Source organism: Balaenoptera ricei, chromosome 3 (assembly GCF_028023285.1).
Source record: "Balaenoptera ricei isolate mBalRic1 chromosome 3, mBalRic1.hap2, whole genome shotgun sequence".
Classification (NCBI taxonomy): Eukaryota; Metazoa; Chordata; class Mammalia; order Artiodactyla; family Balaenopteridae; genus Balaenoptera; species Balaenoptera ricei.
The window spans coordinates 174,154,081-174,178,611 of record NC_082641.1 but is presented as its reverse complement, the minus strand read 5'-3'; the positions used below and the strand labels follow the sequence as shown (position 1 = coordinate 174,178,611).

Sequence of the window (24,531 nt, the reverse complement as noted above, 5' to 3'; positions counted from 1 at the left end):
ATCATTTTCTCTGCTGGAGTTGGCTTTGTGATTTTTGAGCAGAATATTATGTTGGTATTTAAATTCAAAGTTGAAAGAAGTGTTGAAAGCTGTCGTTATTGCATTTCTACTGACTGGAGTGGGTATTCTTATAGGTGGTAAGTGTATATAGCAAATTAAAACAGACATGATGCTTACATCCTGCAAGTCTACATATCCAAATATTTTAAAATATCATTATAATTGTCTTTGGATGTTTTGCTCATGCTCTTTACCTTCTTGCTGATCTTGTCACCATCTGTATAAAAAGTTTTAATTTAAAGTATATTCCACCGATGTTTCACGTAGAATATATCATACTCCCTTAGGTAACATGCTTTGAAAAAGTGGCCTAGTGTATTTTTCTATGCTACTAACAGAAAATCAATAACTTATTAATAAGACTTTCAGACCCAGAGCATCGTTAGGTTGGGTTCTTAACTTCCTTGCAGCATAATTATTAACTTTTCCTCCTCCCTCATTTCTCTCATCCTACTGATCACTATATCTTATCGCATCTCCTTAGAATTATGTCCTGAATCTGGTAGCTTCTTTCCATCCCCTCACGCCTCCGTTATTACTTATTGCTTGATTTGTTAGAACTGCTGCCTCTTAAGTGGTTCCCCCGCCATTAGTCTCCCCTCTCTAATTTACCCATTGCACAGTCTTTCTTTATAAACATAGTCTTTCTTTAAAAAAAAAAAAAATTCTGAAGTTCACAATCCTTTGCTCGACATAAAAGACTCATCTCAACATCCTCGATTGTGTACCTCAAGTTCTTTGTAAACTGAACTCACTTTGTATAGAAAATGCTATTATCTTTCAATAGCTCCATACTTGTTCCTTGTCAGGCAAGGATTCCGTGTCAGTGGAAGGTAATCTACTGATTACTGCAAATTAGATTAAGTTAGATCATTCTATTTATGGTGACAATTGTAATAATTTAGCAAGACTTACTCTAAAATTTGTCTCAAACCATCTCCAAGGTAATTCAGACAAAGGGAGTTAAGCCCTTCTATAGTAGAGACTCCTAAGTATTCACCAAACCCTGTTTTGTCTCCCTCTTGGCCCACATCAAGACTCTTTTTCCTACCCCTCCTTACAATTAGATAAGGCTTTGTGATATACAACATTTTCATCTGTGTTCAATAAAAAAGCACTAGTTTGATCCTCGTCATTCATTCTCTTCCCTCATCTGCCAGCTGGAAGCAGAGAATCTAGCAGAGGACTCCAACCAAGGCCCTGGGGGAATGGTGGAGCCATAAGATGAAGGAAGTCTGAATCCCTGAATGATCATATAGAAGGCCATCCGTCAGCCAGGAAGATACACATTGGGTTTTTATTGTGATAAGCCACGAATTTTAAAAAATTTTAGCTGTTAGCATTAACAACTTTACTGCACCTCACAGTTTAAAGAAAGGTGGTCTACCAGCTGCTACTACTGGAGCCACTTTGAAAATGCACCTTGGGAGTCTCACTCTTACCTCGTGTGATCCATCACATAGGCAAGTGTGGTTCATTGTTCTCAGTGCTTCTGTCAGTATGCAAGAGATCCTTCATCAAGTTGGATTGTGTGGTCTTGGTGGAATGTATTTAGTTTTATATAATTTGCTATTTTGTTAACTGAAGATGCTATAACCACTCTTTGATTAATAATTTAAGAGGCTGTTTTCAAAAAAATTTGGAGACATAATAAGAATTGATAGCCATGTGGAAATAAATCCATTGTCTCCCAGCGTGCCTGGCAGGACACGAGGTTTAGTGGTCTTATTAAGTGGTCTTGTTATTCTATATAAATATGTTATTTTTCTTGGCTATGCACTATATGAAGAGTTATTTATTATATGAACCTGTTTAATGAGCTGTTTGTGAAATACCTAAGCATGGAAATCATAGCCTTTTATGTAAATGTGGAAAATGGGATGATAGAGATCTGAATTCAAGTTATTTTTGTCACTGTCTTGCACTTTATTCACAATGATTTTAGATGAGCCTCACATACAGAAGATTAAAAAGAAACGTGGAGCCATTCTATTTGAGGCTCTTCCAGAAAGCCTCCTTTGCTAATGAGTTCCATAATATATGCCAGGTGATTTCTAGTTTTTGAGTATTAATTTATTTAAAAGTAAGGAAAGGATGGATAACTGATATCCACAGGTTCAACAAAACTTGAGTAGTTGTGCTAGGTGTTAGAGAAACAAACAGAAAAAGACAAGAGCTTTACTTTTAGGAAGGAGCCTACCCTCTGGTAGATAAGCTTTACATTTATCATTTAAGTATAAGCAAAATAGTGAATCATATTAGGTTTCACTTTCTTATTTCATTCTTAAATGAAAGTAAAATAGCTAAAATATGGGGCAGGGGAAGAGACAGATAAATGAGTGATTTGACATATCCATGAAAAAGAAGTTAACTGTATTATTCATAATGTTTGAATATATATTGTTCGTACTTGTCCTGTCTCAAACACTACATAGAAAGGATTTAAAAAATTCTGGTCAGAGGTGAAGAAGGAAAGAATGGAGAAAAAAGGCAGACAAAAATCCAGTTGACCCATCTCTTTTCTATAGTGTGGTTTTGTTTTCTTCCCATGTTGAGATGAGTCTTTTTAGTACATCTGGAAGTGTTGTTCCGGTTTTTATTACAAATGCCCTAGCTATTGTAGGTATTGTTAATGATTCAAGCTATATCTAAAAGTGTAGTCTGATATTTGTTCGCTCATTTCTCGGGCTCTTGGATTGAACAATGTTCTATCATCATTTAAGGGAAAAAATTAACTTAGATGCTAATAACAAACCCTGGAACTTTGTGACTTCAGTCCATTTGTAGCTCCTGGGCAGTGCCATTTTGATTGAAGTCCAGTTCAATCAGTAATATCAATAGACTGTTTTTGGCTAAGATTATAATGGCCAGTTCTATGCCTGTTCTGGAGGAATAAAATATGATGCTCTTCTAAAATATTTTATGACACTTTTCCCCTACACTTAGTCATGCCACTAGTAGTTTTATTTTATTTTTTCTGAAGTTGATCCCAGTCCTTGGCAGTGTTTCCTGGCAACCTTTTATGCACAATATTTGTAGAATTGTTGAGGTGGAAGGTGTCCTGTGTATGCAAACACGGAACTGGTTTTTACCATGTTCTCTTTTACTCCATGGCCTCTACAAAGGTATCATTTGTATAAGACCTTTTCCTTCAGGATGTTTTCCTGCAGCTTTGGGCCATATCCAGCTTTAATGAAGCATCCAATTTTGGATACATTACTGCTTCACAGCTACATATTTGATTCTTTGCTATCAATATTTATGAAAGTAAATGCTAGAATAAACATCTGGGTTTCCTTATTTCTGAAGCCTTCATTCTGTTGAGCCTATTGATTTTGGGTTTATTCTACAGAAGCGTAGTTATATATTTCCCAGTCAACAACATATTCACCATTGCTGGATTTGGGGACACAATGTGGGGGAAAATACAGCTAGTCGGCTAGATTTAATTAACTAGATTCTTTTGCATGAAGCAAATCCGTGGTATCCAGATGTATTTTCAGTTCAGAGTTCTGTTTATCATTTGCCTACCATCAGTAAATTAGCTTGACTAGCAGTCATATCTTCTTGAGGTTAAGCAGTTACTCTTTTCCTAAGCCTTTCTCCTTAATCTTTTCTACTTAACCATAGAGTTAACTGTTTACCCTATTATTATGCTATTATGACCTAATCTGTAGGTTTTATTACCTACACAAAATGTTTATAACTTAGACTTAAATGCTTGAATCTTATTTTCATTATAAATTGTATGTTGTTAAAAGGTATTTGGATTTAGAATTCTACAAATTTTCAGTCTAGATTTAAGAAGAGATATTTACTTGTCTAGGAGACTGTTGTGCTTTCTCTGCCATATTAAGTCATTATTCTTTATTCAAATAAGAGATGAGAAAGCTGATAATTTTCAGATTCTTTTTCAGGATGAGAGGAACTATAGTCATCATACAGATTTCATCATAAAGATCTTGTATTACATGGTAAAATTTGGTTGTCCTTTTGTAATAGTGGTAAGACCCTGATTCCATAATGTTAATAGTCAATCAGTTCTTTCTTGGTCTTGAAAATTATTTTAGGACTTTTTGTTCTTTATTGACCTGTCCCATAGATACTGGGATGATGTGGACAGAGGCTGCTTACTTTTGTTCCTTCAAAAAGCAGATCCTTATAGATTTAGCTCCTTGCAAGGTGAAGGTACTCTTCAAGGCTTCTTTCCATCTTGTTTTTTTCCAAATGACTCTCTCTTCAAGCCCCTCAGCCCATTATTCTACCTTTTCCCGTGGTAAACTCCACCTTTCCCCGTAAGAGGAATTCCCGTTCCTTGATCCATTCCTGGTTCTTGCTGCAGGCTTCTGTACGATTGACTTTCAAACTTTACTCTGTAATTGCCAGCTGTAGAGGAAGGGGATGGGCAAAAATTCTATTAATGGAGTGACTATGGATGCCCCATTTCAATTAGTTTCTTCACTAGGTTGGGCAGGAGCTAATTTCTCTACTAGGTTACCTAGGAAGAAAGTATACCTCTCTAAGACTAACATTAATTTTTCTCAGAGTCAACACAATAAAATATTGGAGGAATATTAAAATGTTTAAAAATATATGTATATATATATCTGGTTCTTTAAGAAATTTAATAACTACATTTGGTTATCAGATATTCTGGAAATTCTTAGTCTTACAGCTGTGCTGAGAGAATAACTATATGAATTTCCAATCCTTCTCTGGTCATTTCTTTCATGGAATGATGGAGGACTTACCTTAGAGATATTGATCATTCTGCTACTCTCTTCCCCTTTGAAAGTTACTACCTGAATGGCTCACACATTCCAGGAGCCCTTATGTTAATTCCTTTCCAAGCTGTTGGTTGTTTGAAGCTTATTCTCTGGTAGATTCTTCAGGACAGACTTACGGGAACAATATTCCTTGAGTTCTCATGTATTATGTGGCAAGAATATACAAGACTATAAGAAGTTTTCATCTATGGGTTTTTATACTTGAAGGTCACTTTAGCTTCATTAAAATGTGTTTGATTTGGGCTGTATCATTTTCTCAGATACATGTATAGTCTTTCAATATGTAGTTTGAAGTTATCTTTTATTCCAGGAGAGTTTTATTATAGTTTTTAGTATTTTTTGCTTTGTTGCTTTGGTCTTCTTCAGGGACTCCTACTAAACATATATTGGACAGTCTTGCTTATGTTACATATTAATTATTGTCTCTTAAAATCTTTTTACCTCTTCTTTTTTTTTAATTCTAAAATTTGTCTTATGTTCCATTTTCTACTTTTGTAAGGCATTAACCCACTGTGCTTCTTGTTAACTTAGTCTTCATTCCTGAAATAAGTTTTTCTTTTCTTTCTAAATCTTTCCTGAGTTTGATCACCTCTCTTTTCACATCTTCCTTGCTCTCAAACACAACATTTTTCAGTTTTTCTAATTCTGAGGTTTTTCGTTGCTTCTGTCATTTAAAGAATATTTTTAGCTTGTTTTGAACTATTAGATCACAGTTTTCCCTACTTTAAAAATCAAGGAGTTTGATCAGTAATATTGGTTGTCATACTGTGGTAAAGATATAGCCCATTCTGTAGCCTTTATTATAGTCTTTTTTGTTAGTTTTTTTTTTTTTTAAGTGGGATATAATAGTGGATCTGTCTCATTTGGTTAAAAATTTTCTAAGCTCTACCACTGCTTTAACTGGAAGTTAAGTGCTTTGAAACAAAATTTTGATAAACATTTTGTCTTCTGGTTAAGGAATATTTGCTTTCCTTTCACTTACTGTATTAATATCCATTTTTGGTCATCTTATTTTGGTTGTTTTATAGTTGCTAATACTTTGTGGTTATTTCTTTAACATTTGAGACCATTAGTTATGTAAGATTTCAGATGTTTGGAAGCTCTATTAATCGAATTCATTGGAAGTTCATAAAGTTTATAGAATGTTCTTCTACTAATTATGACTTTGCCAGGGTTCCTTAAAGAAATACCATTTTCCACCAGAAAAAAAAATGAACTTAAAAATCTTTAGCATCTCAGCTGCCATATATGTAATTTCTATATAGATATATTCCAGATGTCAGAACTCCATCTTAATTTGTTGTGTATTCCTCCAGTGCTTGTCACCAGCCTTCATGGCCATCTTGGTGAAGTTTTCTTTTACAGCCTTGATACAAGAAGATACTCTCTTGGGTTTTCTTTGAAAACAGGCTGAAGGCCTTCCTCCAAATGTCGTATCTCAATTTATGTATCATTTGACACAAATTTGAGTGAGCTATAACCTAGAGAAGAATCATTCCTAAATGGCTGCTTGACTACATTTTTCTGTTTGCTTTTCTTGACAGACCTCAGGTTCCAGGCTGTGTCAGGCCTCATTTGGTGAGAAGCATGTTTGTTTCTCTTGTCAGCTTCTTGACTGGTTCCTTTCCAGATTTCTGCAGGACAGCCATATGGTCATTTCGGCATGTTTTCTAGATTGCTTCTGTGGCAGGATTCCAGGTCTTGATTAGTGTTTCAGAATCTGCTCACACTGAGAGGGCTTTAGTTTTTGCCCTTTAGTTTTATTTCAGATAGCGTATTCAGATCTGGTGTCCTTCCTGTCTCATCTGAAGTTCATTTGATTTTGATGATTTTATTTTATGTGGCCCATGTATTTGGCTAACTTTTTATCTTCTTATATTTTAAGCAAGAAAGGCCCATAAAGGCCGTTGGTGAGGTGCCTAGACTGTGCTGATTTTGGAAAACTGAATGTAACAATAATTCTATTAGATGATCAGTATTAATGTGCATTAGATTGGCTAGAGATGTATACCAGTCTCCTCCTTTCTACTTTTTTTTATTCTTAGTTACATAGTTCTTTAAATTTGTTTTTTTCCTGGTGGGGGTGGGAGGGATTTATTTTGAAAATTTCTCTCTGTGACCGTGAGGCAAGGAGAAAATTACTCATTATGTTGGTAGTGATGTTTAAGAAAAAATTGTTCATGACACTTATAAAGATTAGTAAAGCAGACTTGATTCAGGGAGACTATCACGATAGTTGTAGGGACCACTGCAATGTGGTTTTGCAGTGGGGGAGAGAGATTGGGCTCAAACTTGGAATACAACTAGGAGAACTGGGGATGTATAGCCAAGTAGAAGGGTGGGGTAAACATTACTCAGAGGAAAGAAACATCAAAATAAGGGGGATTCTGGCTAAACAGACCTAAACAGGATTGTTGATGAAGGCAGGCCAGGTGGTCAGATATTACATGGGGGATGGTAGAGATGAGGAACCTAATCAGATATCCAGCGTGATCAATATTGAGGGTGGGGGATTCTGGTTAAACTGACATAGTAGGATTCTTGCTAAAATTGGACAACGCAGAGATGAGCACAGAAGCCCAAAAGTTAGGGCCTAATTGGAAAGAGTTCAGAGGAGCCTGACTAAAGTTTGGTCAAGGAGAGACTCTTCAACAGTGATAATAAATTTAAAACTACAACTTTCAAGGAAGTAACTCTCAATACAGAAATACTGAAGCAAATCTCTATGAACAAAACAGACCTTTAGGAGCTTCCCTGGTGGCACAGTGGTTAAGAATCCGCCTGCCAATGCAGGGGACACGGGTTCGATCCCTGGCCCGGGAAGATCCCACATGCTGCGGAGCAACTAAGCCCGTGCCCCACAACTACTTAGCCTGTGCTCTAGAGCCCGCGAGCCACAACTACTGAGCCCACGTGCCACAACTACTGAAGCCTGCGTGCCTGGAGCCCGTGCTCCTCAACAAGAGAAGACACTGCAGTGAGAAGCCCGTGCACTGCAATGAAGAGTAGACCCCGCTCACCGCAACCAGAGAAAGCCCGCACACAGCAACAAAGACCCAACGCAGCCAAAATAAAAATAAAAAATAAATAGATTTATAAAAATACAAAACAAAACAGACCTTTAGTTAAGTTCATGCTTAACCTCAGTGAACCAATAGCAAGATATTCTCTACCCGTATTTACTTTTGGTTATTTTTGATCACTAAATTAGGAACTATATCATTTCAGGTTTTTTTGAAGTTGAAGAAAAGCAACTTAATGCCTTATATTCAGTCTCTGCTCCATGAATTTGTTATTTTGATTTCAGTGATAAGGATTGAAATTATAATATGAAGGAGCAAATTCAGACATCATGAAACACTTATTTTCTCTTAAAAGATAAAGGTTTTAAATAAACAGGCTATAAAATATTGTAATATTTGGAGACTCAGGCTTAAATTCTTTAAACAAATTAACTATTAAAATCTAAATTTTACTCTGCTTATATATTTTATTTAATTTTTCTTTGACACTTTGGTTTTATAAAAAGGAATGTACTTAATGTATTTTTTCAGAATTTCCTGTATTTTTTAGGAAGCAAATTTTATTGTAGTTAACTTTTGTGTGCAAAATGCCCTGTTTGGGTGGGAGGGAATCTTTCCAAAGAAGCTGTATTGAACTTTTTGTCTGTTATCTCATCTTTCTAAGAAAGCATTCCTAAGCATTCTGTCTAGAGTGCTTTGTATTTAGGTTTGAAGGTTCTTATTGTCATGGCTGGCACTCAGTTTAGAAAGGGACCTTTTTGAAGGAGATGACTAGAAGTTTAAATTTACTAGATTCTAGAAGGTTAGCTGCTAAGTGCAGATTTCGAAGAATTGTTTGACTTTTTTGCAGCAGGATATTTTCTTGGATTTATATTCAAACTTTCAGTGCCTCTAAATGGAGTAGATTATAATCAACAAAATGATTTTATTTTTGAGCACCTGCAGCTCTAAAGGATCTAGTCCCAATCCTGTAGACATAGGTTCTGAAGCTTTTAGTACCAGTAGATTCACTTGAGATACGTATTTAAAATTCACATTGTTTGGTCCCACTAGCAGAGAGTCTCACATTGTTGATGAGAAATTGGGCCCAGTATTGAGCATATTTAACAAATGTCTAACACTTTGAGAAACATTGCTTTAGGACCTCAGTGGTTCCCAAGGATGATGATGCATCTGAATCAATTTGGTCTGGTTTAAGAAATATGTTGAGGGCTTCCCTGGTGACGCAGTGGTTGGGAATCCGCCTGCCAGTGCAGGGGACACGGGTTCGAGCCCTGATCCAGGAGGATCCCACATGACGTGGAGCAACTAAGCCCGCACGCCACAACTGCGGAGCCTGTGCTCTAGAGCCCGTGAGCCACAACTCCTGAAGCACGTGCGCCTAGAGCCCCGTGCTCCCGAACAAGAGAAGCTACCGCAATGAGAAGCCGGCGCACTGCAACAAAGAGTATCCCCCGCTCTCTGAAGCTAGAGAAAGCCCGCGTGCAACGACGAAGACCCAACGCAGCCAAAAATAAATTAATTAATTTTTTTAAAAAAGAGAGAAAAGAAAACTTAAAATATGTTGATACCTGGTTCCACCCTATAGCTACTAAATTAGAATCTCTGGGAGTGTGGCCCAGTAACGTGCATTTTTAACAAGCTGCCTGGTGATGCTTATACCGAGAGCCACATCTCAGGATCCCATCTTTGAGATCCATTGCTTAGTTCCACCTATGCCTGAGGGCCTTGAGCCTTTTTGTTCTAGGATCTCCCAAGATCTAACTTCTGGGTGATACACTGTATTAGAAAGCTTTTGCTATTACTTCTCAGACATGCCCAGATGTTGACACTGTACTGACCAAAAAGTATTGCCTTTTTTTTTTTTAACCATTCTTTAACATTTTTCTAATCAATACTAGGTGATTTAAGGCATACATACACACGTACATATTATGGGATTTAATGGCTGCTGCTTTTTGAACATAACTGTTAAAACATAAAAAGATTTTACACACTTTAGGAACTTAAATTCAAGACAAAATATTATTATCTATGTGTGTTTTGATACTACTGACTAACATTGTTAATGTGATATTTTTATGTAAAACTAGTTACTTAATGTGAGTTCTATGTAGAAAGGTCTGGAAAAATTGGTATTTGTTACTTAGTTATCTTAAGCATTTAGCTGAATTGTATGGCTTGAGGATTCTTTAGAGTTGTAATAAATGTATGGCTTGAGGATTCTTCAGAGTGGTAATAAACTTTGAATAAAGTAAGAAGCAGTTTATTCTTGGTGGTGGTGTTACAATGGCTAAGTTTCATGCAGTTATAGTCTTTACACAGTAGTTGAAGGAATAATAGCTCTTTTTCAAAAGGTTTAAATGCTTTCTTAAGTTTCGATGTGCTTTGCTTGTATAATCAGTGTTTAATGGAAAGCTTTGGCGAATAAACTTTCTTGAGAGAAACAAGCTAAACACAGAGAATCAACAATTTTTACTTTTTTAGTTACTTATGCACACTGAACCTATGAAAAAGGTTGGAGTGTGTTAAAGTCCAAGAAAAGAATGTGAGCACTTTTTATTACGTGTGTTAGTTTACATTCTGTATGGCTACATTATGTCACTCAAAAATATTGCATCCTCTTTACCACCTGGTAAGGTTGGTTTAGAAGGTGTAGTGGCTTGTTTCATATTTCTCTGTAGCTAAAGTTCTTAAAGTTTCTAATAATAACTTTTTTTTAATTTGCAGAAATTCCACTTAACTTTGTTAATTTTCTCCTTCAGGTTAGCTTCTTAATACGTCAGATTTCCAAACTCACTAACCAGTCAATCTTCAGTCACTGCTACTAAAGTAAAAATTGTTGGGAACAATTAGTTTAACATCATATTACAGTGCTCTGGCAGTTAGATATTAAGCAGTTTTGCCTATTTAGAATAATGCCTTGTATGCTATTCAGATGCAGAGTTATCTAATGCAGCTCCTTGTTTTTAAACCTATTATACTATTATCACTTTAAGATTAAATTTCCAATTGGCTGTTAGAAAGCAATAATTATTTTGTATAGTCCTCAGTAGGAACCCCAGAGGAACCCCAGGCCTACCACTGTTCCCTCATCAGGGAGGGGAATTGGAGGGGGAAAGTACAACCTGTAGATGGATATAATGAGCAAGTCTTTTTACAGAATGCGACATGAGGAGTCATTTTCTGGTCCTAACAATGATGATAGTACTGGAAAGAGATGTGATTTTTTTCTAACCATCATATTTTATTGCTGAATTTAGTTATTCTCTATTTTATCCTCAAATATTTAAGTAGGCGATGTTAGCAACAGGATTATAAGTGGCATGGGAAGAGTCTTATTACTTGAAAGTTTCCCTTGATGTAGTTGGAGTACATCATTCTAGCTATCTGCTGCCTCATTTATTTTTTGCATTATTTGCTTCCTGTCCTTCATTGGTGTGCATGTGCCATAATATACCACTTTATATTATAGTTTAATTATACATATTGTATCTCCCTCAACCAGAATGTAAATTCCTTGAGGAGAGTCTGAAACTTATTTTGTAATTCCTCTTGGTACACGGCACAGTGCTTTTCATGTGTAGTAGTAGACATTCAGCAAGTTTTATTTACTGGTAGTGGTTACCTGGTTTCACTACATATGAAATTACTATTTTCCTGATGCCTGTTTAGCTTAAGTAATGATGATAAGTATTTATTTAATTGATTTTCTTTCATACTTTAGAATATTTATTTTAGCAATTTTATTGCTAATATTAATTTTTTATTAAATGTTATTATTTAAGCTCTTGTAAATTCAAAGATTGTTTGAGTATACTAATGTATGTTTCTAATTGATAAGGTATCCTCTTGTTTGATCTACTTGAATTGAGGTAATTTTGTAATAATTAGTAGAGAAATACTGTGATCAGTTAAAAACTAAATACATATTCTAATCACAACTGTAATCATGAAATAAGAAACAGTTTATTGTGTTGAATATATAAATAGTGTAGACCTCCCTTATCCACAGGAGATATGTTTCAAGACCTCCAGTTGAATGCCTAAACCTGCAGATAGTATTATACCCTGTGCATCCTATGTTTTTCTTATACATACATACTTATGATAAAGTTTATTTTATAAATTAGGCACATTAAGAGATTAGCAACAATTAATAACAAAATAAAAGTTATAAGTATATGCTGTAATAAAAGTTATGTGAACATGGTCTCTTTCAAAATATCTTATACAAATATAATGCCTTTTCCATTTTAACTTAGTACTTATCACACACTGTGGCCCTAACTTTTGCAGTTTGAGGTGCAACAGCAAAGCAAGCCAAATTTCTTTTTCCTTCTTCACAATTTCACAGATAAAAGATTTGTTCTTACCATAGATCTTAGCAACCAGAGCATTTAATTTTTTTTCTTCCTTTATTAAGTTGAGAACTTTGACATTTTCACTTCAAGGGAACGCTTTACAGCTTCGCTTTGGCATATCCAGATTGCCAGCATCACTAGTCTGGTGCTTTTATTTAAGTAAAATAGTTGTTTTTTACACACAAACACTATGATACCAAGACAGTCAATTCAATAACTGAGACAGCTAGTTAAGTGACTTAACAGGTGGGATATGCTGGAGAAAGGGATGATTCACGTCCTGGGCTGGATGAAGCAGGATGGTTCTCATCACACTACTCAGAATGGTGCACAACTTTAAACTTCTTATTTTTTAACATCTTTATTGGAGTATAAATGCTTTACAATGTTGTGTTAGTTTATGCTGTACCACAAACTGAATCAGCTATATGTATACATATATCCCCATATCCCCTCCCTCTTGAGCCACCCTCCCTATCCCATCCCTCTAGGTGATCACAGAGCACTGAGCTGATCTCCCTGTGCTATGTAGCAGCTTCCCACTAGCCATCCATTTTACATTTGGTAGGGTATATACGTCAATGCTACTCTCTCACTTCATCCCAGCTTCCCCTTCCCCATCCCCATCCCCATGCCCTCAAGTCTGTTCTCTACGTCTGCGTCTTTATTCCTGCCCTGCCACTAGGTTCATCAGTACTGCTTTGATAAATTCCATACATATACGTTAGCATGCAGTATTTGTTTTTCTCTTTCTGACTTACTTCACTCTGTATGACAGATTCTAGGTCCATCCACCTCACTACAAATAACTCAATTTCGTTCCTTTTTATGGCTAATATTCCATTGTATATATGTGCCATATCTTCTTTATCCAGTCATCTGTTGATGGACATTTAGGTTGCTTCCATGTCCTGGCTATTGTAAATAGTGCTGCAGTGAACATTGTGGTACGTGTATCTTTTTGAATTATGGTTTTCTCAGGGCATATGCCCAACAGTGGGATTGCTGGGTCATATGGTAGTTCTATTTTTAGTTTTTTAAGGAACCTCCATACTGTTCTCCATAGTGGCTGTATCAATTTACATTCCCACCAACAGTGCAGGAGGGTTCCCTTTTCTCCACACCCTCTCCAGCATTTATTGTTTGTAGATTTTTTGATGGCCATTCTGACAGGTGTGAGGTGATACCTCACTGTGGTTTTGATTTGCATTTCTCTAATGATTAATGATGTTGCGCATTCTTTCATGTGTTTGTTGGCAATCTGTATATCTTCTTTGGAGAAATGTCTATTTAGGTCTTCTGCCCATTTTTGGATTGGGTTGTTTGTTTTTTTTGATATTGAGCTGCATGAGCTGTTTGTAAATTTGGGGCATTAATCCTTTCTCAGTTGCTTCATTTGCAAATATTTTCTCCCATTCTGAGGGTTGTCTTTTCGTCTTGTTTATGGTTTCCTTTGCTGTGCAAAACTTTTTAAGTTTCATTAGGTGCCATTTGTTTATTTTTGTTTTTATTTCCATTTCTCTAGGAGGTGGGTCAAAAAGGATCTTGCTGTGATTTATGTCATAGAGTGTTCTGCCTATGTTTTCCTCTAAGAGTTTTATAGTGTGTGGCCTTACATTTAGGTCTTTAATTCATTTGGAGTTTATTTTCACCACTATTATTCTACATAGTTTTGGAAGTTTTAGCCACAGCAATCAGAGAAGAAAAAGAAATAAAAGGAATCCAAATCAGAAAAGAAGAAGTAAAGCTGTCACTGTTTGCAGATGACATGATACTATACATAGAGAATCCTAAAGATGCCACCAGAAAACTACTAGAGCTAATCAATGAATTTGGTAAAGTTGCAGGATACAAAATTAATGCACAGAAGTCTCTTGCATTCCTATACACTAACAATGAAAGACCAGAAAGAGAAATTAAGGAAACAATCCCATTTACCATTGCAGCAAAAAGAATAAAATACCTAGGAATAAACCTACCTAAGGAGGTAAAAGATCTGTACTCAGAAAACTATAAGACACTGATGAAAGAAATCAAAGCTGACACAAACAGATGGAGAGATATACCATGTTCTTGGATTGGAAGAATCAATATTGTGAAAATGACTATACTACCCAAAGCAATCTACAGATTCAATGCAATCCCTATCAAATTACCAATGGCATTTTTTACAGAACTAGAACAAGAAATCTTAAGATTGGTATGGAGACACAGAAGACCCCTGAATAGCCAAAGCAACCTTGAGAAAAAAAAAAAACAGAGCTGAGGAATCAGACTCCCTGACTTCAGACTATACTACAAAGCGACAGTAATCAAGACAGTATGGTACTGGCACAAAAACAGAAATATAGATCAATGGAACAGGATTGAAAGCCCAGAGAGAAACCCACGCACACATGGTCACCTTATTTTTGATAAAGGAGGCAAGAATATACAATAAAGAAAAGACAGCCTCTTCAATAAGTGTTGCTGGGAAAACTGGACAGCTACATGTAAAAGAATGAAATTAGGACACTCCCTAACACCATACACCCTAGTAATTTTGAGTGACTCTAAGTTTCTATGCTTGGCAATGTACACCTATCAGAGAGCGACTGTAGGATTAAAACCCTCATTAAGCAAAGCACTTGTCTCCTGGGTGTAGGTTATTTCCACTCAGGCTTTTCTAGTGTTCATGGAGATACACTGGAGGCACTATTTCTTTTTTCATGTAGATTGTGGTAAAAGCCTCATTTCCCAGAGCCGTCTATCACTACCCTACAGGTCGGAGACCACTGGGCTTGCCACCTTTGTTGTGCCAGAGGCCAGCAGATGCCATATCCTTCGGCCCAGGCCTGCTTTGTGACACTTGTTACGTACGAAATGCCAGAAATATACCCAGCATTTGACAAAACATAAAACACAAGAGGCTCTATTGTTACCACTTTTCATTCCAGAGTATAAAATAGCCAGTAGCAATCACAGTATCAGCTGGAGCACCAGTGACAGGTTAGATCATCAGGAAATGCCAAGTAAGTGAGCCAATTTAAATGAAAATCATGTAAAGATATGACTGGGAGGGTGTGTGGTAGTTACTCAGAGGAGCCCGAGAAAATTTGTTGGGAGCTAGTTTATTTTTTTGAAACATGAATATTTTTCCCCTTGCCTAGAGTGTGTGAGATGAAATACAAGATATGAAAAAAGTGGTCAGGGGAGGGACTAGTGAAACGGAATGAGAATCTCCAGCACCTAGAAATGAAGCCATATTATCTTGTGACTGACCTGAAACTAATGAGCTACTTAGTGCCTGTCTCTTTCTGGGCACCACTCTCCCATGAAGCCTTATTTCTCGTGGTGGTCCAGTCAGGCCAACCTCTTACTGCCTAGTCAGCCCACCACCTCCTTTCTAGTGGTCTGTCATTCCTCTATTGGTGGTATTTCCTTTCTTTCCTTCATGCCAACCACTACTCAGTGCAGTTCAGTTTCTATCTCCCTCATGAATGTTCTCTAAGCGTGGAGTTCTCGTACCATCTCAGACCCCCACGGCATTCTTATTTCCTCACTATTTCTTCCACTTGCTTTCTGAAGATATTGTGTGGGTGGATTTTCACTAAATAAATTGTAAGATACACCAGGGCAAGCTGATAATTATCTTATGTTTTAAAACACATTGCACATAGCAAATGCTCCTTGAATACCTCACTTTCAAACATTCCAGTAGTTGATCTTAAATGTTGACCATCCACACTCATCTAAAAGGTCTTGTATGCCAAAGTAAGATTGGCTATCACCACTGACATCAGATTTACTATCATTTCCTCCTCCACACTTTTTTCCTACTCCTTGTTTTAATGTGCTCGTCAGTATAAGCCCCCTCCCTACACCAGAGTCTCTCCCAAAAAATTTATCTCTCGCCAGCTAAAAAGTTGGCCTGCTCTGCACACATCTCTACTCTCTGCCTATCCCTGTTACTTGGAGGTAGAAGTTTTTCTCACTTAGGCAATGGCATTCTTCCTGGCACCAGTCATGACAGTCACTATACCAAGCTTGTATTTTGTACCTTGAGACATTAGGTGTAAAGGATGAAAGTCAACAATATTTATGAATCTTTAAAAAGTACTTAGCAGGATGAGGACTTCATAAGGCAGGCGCCTGGTTCATTGATAACTCTGAAGAAATAACACAGTCCTTGAGACATTTTTGAAGCTCATGACTGAGTGTAGAACTATTCCATAATCACCAAAAATGTTTATTAAGGACCTCCTTTTCTTCTTTGTCTTTTTTAACAAATCAATTGTGTGTCACTTCAGCTTAGGTTTGAAGCATAGGATTTCTCCCGTAGGAGGTGCTCAATAAATTCTGAATGGATAGATGTATGGAAGGATGAATGGATAAATGAGTGTGGGTTGCTGTCCGTCACATCTGCACATGGTCACAGATCCATGAGAGTATCATTTGCTTTGAATTGTACAGTAGGTTCTGATCACAGTTTTATGCCAGTGCACATACATACTAGTACATTCCCCCTTGGAACAAAAGACAGTTGACAGGGTGGATGTGACAGGCTGGTGTTTAGTGATAGCAGTAATAATTTTAGCTTACATTTGCTAAGTTCTTCTTAGGTACCAAGCACTGTTCTAAGTGCTTTAGGTATATTATTTCATTTAATCTTTTAAAACCCTGTCATTGCCAAAAGGTGGAAACAACCAAAGTTCCCATCAACAGGTGAATGGATAAACAAAATGAGGAATACTTTGGAATATCATTCAGCCATGAAAAGGAATGAAGTTCTGATATGTGCTACAACATGGGTGAACCTTGTGAACATTATACTAAGTGAAATAAGCCTTGTGGATCAATATGGTATTATTACACTTATATGAACTGTCTAGAATAGACAAATTCATAAAAACAGTAAGTGGGGGACTTCCCTGGTGGTCCAGTGGTTGGGACTCTGCACTCCCAATGCAGGGGGCCCGGGTTCGATCCCTGGTCAGGGAAATAAATCCCACATGCCGCAACTAAGACCGGGAGCAGCCAAATAAATAAATAAATATTAAAAAAAAAAAAAAAGAAAGAAAGAAAAACAGTAAGTGGATTAGAGGTTAACAGGGATTTCAGGTTGAGGAGAAGGTGGATGACAGTTATTACTTAATGAGCACAGAGTTTTTGTTTGGGGTGTTGAAAAAAATTGTAAATAGTGGTGATGGTTGCACAACATTGCAAATGTATTGTAATTGATGCCACTGAATTGTACATTTAAAATGGTTAAAATGGCATATTATGTATTTTACCTCAATAAAAATTAGTGAAAAAACCCTATTATTATCCTAATTTTACATTTGAGTATATCAGGAATGTTTAAACAAATAGGAGTTATATATTCTAACATAACAAGAAGTACAGGAGGGTGATATGGCATTGGTTCATGGCCTCAGCAATATCTAGGTCATCCTCTCTTTGAATCTCTTGCCTTTCCCTAACGATAGTAAGAAGATGGCTGCAACTCTATATATTACTTCCACATTTGAGATAGAAAGCAGCTAAGAAGGAGATGACACCAGTCTGATCTGTTTCTTGTCTCAGGAAAAAAACAAAACTTTCCTTATGCCTCTAATAGATTTCCACTTATCTCTCACTGGGCAGAACTGCGCCTCCGGGCTATCCCTAGCTGCAAGGCAAGGGAGGCTGGCAAAATGAGTATTTAGTGTTTGCAACCTCTTCAGTGGAGGCAACAAGGAGATGGATTGAAAATGTCCGCTAAGGAATGAACGCCATCTGGCACAATGACAAAAATGAGCAGCAGAGAAGTTAAATCAAAGTTTCTCAACCTGGCAGTTGACATTTTGGACTGGATGATTCCCTTTTGTGAGAGGCTGACCTGTGCATTGGGGGACGTTTAGCAGCGTCCCTGGCCTCTACCCATTAGGTAACAGTAGTCTCCTTCCCCCCAGTTTTGATCATCAAAACTGTCTCCAGACATTGCCAAATGTCTTCGGGGGAGGGTGCACAAAGTTGCCCCCAGTTGAGGACCACTAGGTTAGATGATGGGCCAAAGTCTCATTGCTGAGAAGTGGAGGAGCTGAGGTTTGAACCCGAACATCTGACTTCACAGCCTTTCTTCTTCTGAGCAGCCTATGCAGTTGAACAAATGGCCTTGTAGTTAACAGGAGCTATGGATCAACTGGACTAACTTGCTATACACTGAGTTAATGAGACACCCATGAAATGCTATGCTGACCATCCATATGCTTTTCCTGGGCGCTTGTTATTTAGCCAGAACCCCTTACGGTTTAGAAGTAATAGCAGATCTAGGATGTAGGAGAAGGGATCAAGTAGCTTTATAACCCAAACATTCTCAACAGGGCAACTTGTTTCTTGGGAAGCAAATATGTCTTAGATATTAAATGGTCTGTGGCCCTCCTTACCCAACAGATCTTATCCCAGTATTTCATTTCTGTATAAGGGAGCATTTAAATTATTTTTTTTCTCTCTGAGGTAGCAAAATTAAAAAAAAAAAAAAAAGGTTGAGAAATATTGTAATAGCCTAAGCAACTAGGTGGAACAAGGAGTATTTTTCAGAAAAGGTGAGAAATACTATTACCTAAAATAAGATAATGTGAGATCTCTAGATTGTGAATGGTGAGTGAATTTTAGGCATCCTGCTGAGTGTTTCCATTAGATGCATCCCTTTGACTATGGTTGCAGTCACTAGTCATCCCAGTTAACTCACTTTCATGTCTCTCTATTCCTGAATGTAATACCTTTTTATGTTTGTCTCTTTTTCATCACACTAGTTTCACTGGAATATGCCTTTCAAACAAGTAAGTTCCCCCCTCCCCTTTTCTTCATGTCTGCATTATTCAAAGAGACATCTCTCTAATGTTTTCTTTAAGAAATAAGGTCTAGAAATACACCCACAGTATTAAAATGTGTCTGGATCAGCAGCTGATTACTCACATCATAAAATCATAAGTAAAGATAGTGAGGCAAACAAGTTTATGAGCCATGAAATTCAGTAGGTCTAAGTTTGATTCCTTGACGTTGGACAAGTTATATGACCATTTTCTTATGAAATGGGCATAATGTTTACTTCACAGTGTTGAGGTAAGAATTAAAGGAGATATTATATGTCAACTGCTTAGCAGAGAAACTAGCCAGTAGTTAAGTGGCAAATATGTGGCAACTACTGGCAATAGTGTCTGTAAACAACATTTAGTAAAGCAAATTTTTTTCTGATAGAAAAAAATAGATAGTAGTATGAGAATGGACTGGCTCCAATCAAAGTGATCTAAAAGGTTCCTCTTCACTCAGTGGTTGCCTCAGGACTGTACGCCAGGACTGACTCTACCTGTTCTGAATCTAACCATGGTTCCTGCCAAGCACAAAGACAAGATGCCTAATGTCCACGTAGAAAAGAGGCAACACTGGAATCTGTCTCCCTTGTACTCCTCCCTAGAGCTGATGCTGTCCACCACTTTCGGCAAGTCACTTAACATCTGTTTATCAGCATCCTCCTTTAACAAATTAGGAGGATGGTACCTGCCTTTCTCTCCTCATGAGATTGTTTGTGGAGAGCAAATGAACTCATTCATGTATATCTATTCTGTTTAAGGCAGAATAAGGCACAGTCCCTACTCACACAGAGTTTACATTTGATCCACTGGCCAGAGGATCTTTCTTATTTATTTAAAATCCTTTGCTTAGTGCTTATTAACACATAGTAAACCATCAGAAAAAAATGACAATTGTTTATTTGTTGTTTTGTTATTCTCCAAAACATTATCAATTTAAAATACACCTTAGCACTGTCATGCTGACTGATGGCCTGAGGGAAGTGGGTGCCCATTGTTGCCTGGGTGCCTGAAGTAGTGGTTTGTATGAAGAACTAGCTATGCTCCTGGGTACACAATTCAGTTGCCTATTGATTTTGTATAATAAAGTGTTCAGAGAATAGATGCCTTTTATAACAGATCACTTTAGCAGTCACTTTTACACTGACCATACTCGTTTAAAATCACTATAACAACTACAGACCACTTTATTTGCTAGAAAGGCACATATTCTAGACTAAATTTTGGCTTAGGGAACTGCTATTAATTCCAACACATGAAGAGTCAGAGGATAATCTTACAAAATATTCATACCTAAGCACTGGATTTATCTTCTTTGACACTGTACCAGTCCTTAAAGAATTTCTTCTGGCTTAGAGGTGGCTGGTACAAATACTCCCAGCTTTTGACGTGAAACTGTTGCTGGTCCCAACTCTGGGACTTGGAAATCTTATTGCCTTTTAGCCATCATCTCAAAAAATATAACTGAGTATGTGTATTCATCTCTTCTGAAACATTTTCCTACAAATCAACCTAATTCACCTCTTCTCTCATCTCCTTGTAGTATTAATTTTATCACATACCAGCTTTTTTTTTTTTTTTTTTTTAACTGCAGGAGTGGAATTGTCTGACTACAAAGTTGAAAGCACAGAAGTCATGAAATGCTAGGCGAAAGCTCTCCCAACAACAGTAAATCCTCCTTATGGCCCTTTCTGCATCCTTCCGTACTCATTTAATAGCCCAACTCATCATCTTCCATCCTTTATAGGAAAACATTAATTTTTGGCTTCCTGGCTTTTGCATAATTGTGTTCAACCATTTCTTTTACTTTGGAATTTCTGGTTCATTTTTTTTCTTTCTGCATTATCTCTTTTATTCTAACATGCAGTGGGGTTGGAGATGATTTATATTGAAGAAGAAAAATATACAGCCCCAAACAGGAATTTCACAAAATTTGAGGTAGGTTTCTTTAGACCCAGATGGAACTCTTTGTCTAGATTTATCCATCCCTTTTTGGTTTCTTGGATATGGTAAGGAATTCTAACATTTCTGCCTTTGGGATGGAGTAAAATGAATAGAGGTGCTCAGGAAATATCTCTTAATATAATAATAAATGCTCCTTTAACTGTTTACTTTATTCCCATACCTTATATCATTTGACACACCATGCAGTTTGAGTTCTGCCTGGTGGATGCCTGTGCCTTGGTGCTGCATGGTATCATTCTGCTTAGGACATCCTACAGCACGGTAACAACCTAGCCAAAGAACAATTATTATTTTCTCCTATAAAATAAAACCTTATTGTATCACATAAATACAAATGGAAAGGAACATTCTGTTTAATTAAAAGCCACATAATAAAACCTACACTCTACATTTTAAACATACTTTTTATAAAAGTCATATATAGTGCTAAGATTAAAGAAGTACATGTATCCCAGGTACCAATAAGTACCTCACTAACATTTAACTATTCTCAGTCACTGTAATCTAAACTCACTGTTTCTCTGGGCTTATGTAGATCCCAATTTAAATAGCCTTCCAGGGCTTCTCCATCTGAACCTCTTTGAGGAAGTTTCTAGAAAGCCTTACATTTCTCTCTAGTAACAATGATCTTTGCCTGCTGGTTCTCAGTTTAAAAGAGGGGAGAAGCATCTTTGCCATTCCAAGAATAAAGACCCATTTGCCTTCCTAGGCTGCTACTTTCTCATCTAACCTAAAACATATAGAAAGTCCAGAAACAGCTAGTACCACTAAACTTAATCAAAAGGAATCTCATTGCCACTTCTCAAATCCCCACAACTTCCCTGTACCTACGTTGGCCTCAGTCTGCCTTATTTTTAAGATTAATCTCTTACCTCAGAACCTTTTTCTTAAATTCACGAAGGTACAACATTACGTAGTATTAAAGTTGAAATATTAGTATGGAGGTTCCTTAGGAAACTAAAAATAGAGCTACCATATGATCTGGCGATCCCACTCCTACACATATATCCAGAGAAAAACATGATTCAAAAGGACACATGGACCCCAGTGTTCACTGCAGCACTGTCTACAACAGCCAAGGCATGGAAGCAACCCAAATGTCCATAAACACATGAATGAATAAAGAAGATGTGGTACATATATACAATGGAATATTACTCAGCCATTAAAAAGAATGAAATAGAGATAGCCTCATCCACCAGAGGGCAGACAGCAGAAGCAAGAAGAACTAAAATCATGCAGCCTGTGAAACAAAAACCACATTCACAGAAATATAGACAAAATAAAAAGGCAGAGGGCTATGCACCAGATGAAGGAACAAGATAAAACCCAGAAAAACAATGAAATGAAACAGAGATAGGCAACCTTCCAGAAAAAGAATTCAGAATAATGAAATGAATAGTGAAGATGATCCAGGACCTCGGAAAAAGAATGGAGGCAAAGAACGAGAAGATGCAAGAAATGTTTAACAAAGACCTAGAAGAATTAAAGAACAAACAAACAGAGATGAACAATACAATAACTGAAATGAAAAATACACTAGAAGGAGTCAATAGCAGAATAACTGAGGCAGAAGAATGGATAACTGACCTGGAAGACAGAATGGTGGAATTCACGGCTGCGAAACAGAATAAAGAAAAAAGAATGAAAAGAAATGAAGACAGCCTAAGAGACCTCTGGGACAATATTAAGCACAACAACATTTGCATTATAGGGGTCCCAGAAGGAGAAGAGAGAGAGAAAGGACCAGAGAAAATATTTGAAGAGATTATAGTCGAAAACTTCCCTAACACGGGAAAGGAAATAGCCACCCAAGTCCAGGAAGCGCAGAGAGTCCCATACAGGATAAACCCAAGGAGAAACACGCCAAGACACAAAGTAATCAAATTGGCAAAAATTGAAGATGAAAAATTATTGAAAGCACCAACGGAAAAATGACAACATACAAGGGAACCCCCATAAGGTTAACAGCTGATTTCTCAGCAGAAACTCTGCAAGCCAGAAGGGAGTGGCATGACATATTTAAAGTGATGAAAGGGAAGAACCTACAACCAAGATTACTCTACCCAGCAAGGATCTCATTCAGATTTAATGGAGAAATTAAAACCTTTACAGACAAGCAAAAGCTAAGAGAATTCAGCACCACCAAACCAGCTCTACAACAAATGCTAAAGGAACTTCTTTAAGTGGGAAACACAAGAGAAGAAAAGGATCTACAAAAACAAACCCAAAACAATTAAGAAAATGGTCATAGGAACATACATATCGATAATTACTATAAACGTGAATGGATTAAATGCTCCAACCAAAAGACACAGCCTTGTTGAATGGATATCAAAACAAGACCCATATATATGCTGTCTACAAGAGACCCACTTCAGACCTAGGGACACATACAGACTGAAAGTGAGGGGATGGAAAAAGATATTCCATGCAAATGAAAATCAAAAGAAAGCTGGAGTAGCTATACTCATATCAGATAAAATAGACTTTAAAATAAAGAATGTTACAAGAGACCAGGAAGGGCAGTACATAATGATCAAGGCATCAATCCAAGAAGAAGATATAACAATTATAAATATATATGCACCCAACATAGGAGCACCTCAATACATAAGGCAACTGCTAACAGCTATAAAAGAGGAAATCGACAGTTACACAATAATACTGGGGGACTTTAACACCTCACTTACACCAATGGACAGATCATCCAAAATGAAAATAAATAAGGAAACAGAAGCTTTAAATGACACAACAGACCAGATAGATTTAATGGATATTTATAGGACATTCCATCCAAAAACAGCAGATTACACTTTCTTCTCAAGTGTGCATGGAACATTCTCCAGGATAGATCACATCTTAGGTCACAAATCAAGCCTCACTAAATTTAAGAAAATTGAAATCATATCAAGCATCTTTTCTGACCACAACCCTATGAGATTAGAAATGAATTACAGGGAAAAAAACGTAAAAAAAACAAACACATGGAGGCTAAACAATACGTTACTAAATAACCAAGACACCACTGAAGAAATCAAAGAGGAAATAAAAAAATACCTAGAGACAAATGACAATGAAAACACGATGACCCAAAACCTATGGGATGCTCCAAAAACAGTTCTAAGAGGGAAGTTTATAGCTATACAAGCCTACCTCAAGAAACAAGAAAAATCTCATATAAACAATCTAACCTTACACCTAAAGGAACTAGAGAAAGAAGAACAAACAAAACCCAAAGTTAGCAGAAGGAAAGAAATCATAAAGATCAGAGCGGAGATAAATGAAATAGAAACAAAGTAAACAATAGCAAAGATCAATAAAACTAAAAGCTGGTTCTTTGAGAAGATAAACAAAATTGATAAACCATTAGCCAGACTCATCAAGAGAAAGAGGGAGAGGACTCAAATCAATAAAATTAGAAATGAAAAAGGAGAAGTTACAACAGACACCGCAGAAATACAAAGCATCCTAAGAGACTACTACAAGCAACTCTATG

General features: G+C 36.9%; 1 non-coding gene across 1 annotated transcript; it reads left to right on the top strand.

Annotated features, from left to right (window-relative positions):
- The first annotated feature begins 17,141 nt into the window (after nt 1-17,141).
- TRNAG-CCC (transfer RNA glycine (anticodon CCC)) lies at nt 17,142-17,214 on the top strand. Its single transcript has one exon. It is a non-coding gene; the product is annotated as a tRNA-Gly (tRNA).
- Nucleotides 17,215-24,531: the final 7,317 nt, after the last annotated feature.